The 2,630-nt window shown below is 41.3% G+C and overlaps 1 protein-coding gene across 1 annotated transcript in view; it reads left to right on the plus strand.

Moving 5' to 3' along the window:
* Positions 1-279: 279 nt before the first annotated feature.
* draxina (dorsal inhibitory axon guidance protein a) overlaps positions 280-2,630 on the plus strand; it is a gene marked incomplete at its 3' end in the record, with an annotated part of 20,237 nt that continues 17,886 nt past the window's right edge. The window contains exon 1 of the mRNA XM_080545683.1: positions 280-348. The remainder of the gene's footprint in view (positions 349-2,630) is intronic.

Raw genomic sequence — 2,630 nt, forward strand, 5'->3', positions numbered from 1 at the left:
TCTCCCTTTCTCCCTCTCTCTCCCTCCCCCCCCCCCTCTCTCTCTCTCTCTCTCTCTCTCTCTCTCCATGTCTGTCATCACCATTGGCTTACAGCACCAGGTTGTAGTCCCTCCATCACCTTTATGGGACCAGTGCTGACATCACATCAGTCCCGACACGAACGCGCAAACGGTGACGCGCTTCCAGCCTCATATACCCGCTACAACCCAGACGCGCAATATCTCCTAACCGTGAACGGAGTACAATCACGGGATTTCTGTCCGGTTCGCTGTTTCAACCGACAACTGCCATCCCATGTGATTGAGTCGCCTGGGCATTTTATTATCAACCTCAACGGATTAACCAACGTGAGTCCGATTATTTATTATTGTTTTTATAAATCGTGACGTTAGAATTATAAGGTTCTATCTCCATGTTTGGTCAAAATTGAGTTTTTTTTTTTTTTTTTTTTTTTTTACATAATCTGATCCTTTAGGTGTTTGTTAATGCCTGTGTGGTGTTATTTTTAAAATGTTGACATTTTTGAGTTAGTAATTAATAAAATACAAAGGTTCCATCTCACAAAACATAATGGAATGTAAAAACTTTGACGCTCGATATCTCTGAACTGCCCTAAACGGAGATAGAACCTTCTCATTCTAAACGGAGATAGAACCTTCTCATTCTAAACGGAGATAGAACCTTCTCATTCTAAACGGAGATAGAACCTCAATCTATCATTCTAAACTCACGAAATATGATCTATTTCGTCCCAATAACTGATCCAAAGCATATCACTGACTGTCGCAATAACTGCTATAGCCTACCTAAAACTAGTAGTTATACATTACATTTATTTGGTTCATCACTTGGTTATTTTTGTCATATTATTACAGTGCATGAGAAACGTCCAATTTAGTTGTCTTAAAAAAAAGTTTATATAGAAATGTGTGAAATGTGCTGTAATATGAATAGCCTAAGCATGGTAAACCACGGCAGACTGGTATCCCTATTCACAACAATGATGTCATTAGGTGTTTGCGCTTAGCGAATTTTTTTAGCGGCGAAATTGGACAAGTAAAACATTTTTTTGTCTTGCTTTGTTTTTACAGATGACATTTTATTTAATATTTATATTATTATATTATTCTATTATTCTATTATATTATTATATTATATTATTATATTATATTATTATATTATTATATTATTACATATGAATGAAATTGCACGTGGTAGGTCATTGTTTAGTGGTAGGTGACAATAACACGTTCCTATTATTTGAAGTAGTTTTCATATTTACCTTATTTATCTGAGTGATATGTGAGTAAGACGTGATGCTATTTAACATGTTCATATTCCAATCTGCTGCAATGATGCCCTCTTGCCTAGGAGGACACTCAACGATGTTGGCATTACAGGGATATAATACAGAGAGAAAGAGAGAAGAAGAGAGAGAGAGAGAGAGAGAGAGAGAGAGAGAGAGAAAGAGAAAGAGAGAGAGAGAGAGAGAGAGAGAGAGAGAGAGAGAGAGAGAGAGAGAGAGAGAGAGAGAGAGAGAGAGAGAGAGAGAGAGAGAGAGAGAGAGAGAGAGAGAGAGAGAGAGAGAGAGAGAGAGAGAGAGAGAGAGAGAGAGAGAGTTGTCGGCGGGGGGTCTCTGAGATCATGCCATTAAGAGTGAATATAAAGCAGACGTGTGGTGCATCTGCAGACTGGTCGTTAACAAGCGTGTTGATTAAAGGCACGTCAGTCAGCGGAAGTGGGCACGAGGCGTGATCACTAGAGCGGGTGAAGGAAGGGACCTGACTGTGTGTCTGAGCCCTGATCAGAAGACCCGTGATGAGAGAGGGACCAGGCGGGGAGGCCTCAGGGCAGGCCAGTGGACCTGGGAGCCACAGCCAAGTCCAGAATGATTCATGAGAAAAAGAATCATCATAAATGCATTTTTAAAAATATATATATTTGAAAACCCAAGGACACACACCATCATTCTGTCATGATTCATCATCATTCTGTTTTCTGTGGAGAATTTCATGTGTCTGGAAAAAAAGCCTGTCTATCGGGTCGTCACTTTTCTTGACCCCTTATGTTCCAGTGGAGGCAGAAATCGGAGGACGGGGCTTATTGTTAAAAGCCACGGTGCCTGGTGTGTTTGACACAATTCCTCATTCTGTTCCATGCCTTACAAACAATGGGGTTTCAAATGATTGCGTCTCCAAACACTTCCGTGTGCTGTGCCATTGAGCTGGAAGCAGACGTCAATGGTTAGACATTGTCAGACATTGTCAGAAGTCATACACACTACATGCCATTCATACTCCCCATCTGTCCACGAGATAACGACCTGGCTCCACCACAATCACTGCTTTAACCGCATTCACGGCTGACTAGCCAACAAAAGACGTTGCGCAAACATCTTAATAGGGTTGTGTGGGAGTCATTGTCTAAGGCCGGTGTCGTGTCATAGCAATAGAAACGACACAATCCCTGTCTCAGTGTCACCGGCCTCTGCTTGACTCGGCTCGTTGCTATATGCTTCCACACAGCTGGAGGCAGAAAAACATTGTTAGCGGATTATTACTTATTAAGTTATTACAGCGTCGGAGGCTTTCATCTATTATGCATTCTCCAGTAGATATATTCCCTGGTT

This window comes from Nansenia antarctica, assembly GCF_963989245.1.
Source record: "Nansenia antarctica genome assembly, chromosome: 15".
In the NCBI taxonomy this organism is placed as follows: Eukaryota; Metazoa; Chordata; class Actinopteri; order Argentiniformes; family Microstomatidae; genus Nansenia; species Nansenia antarctica.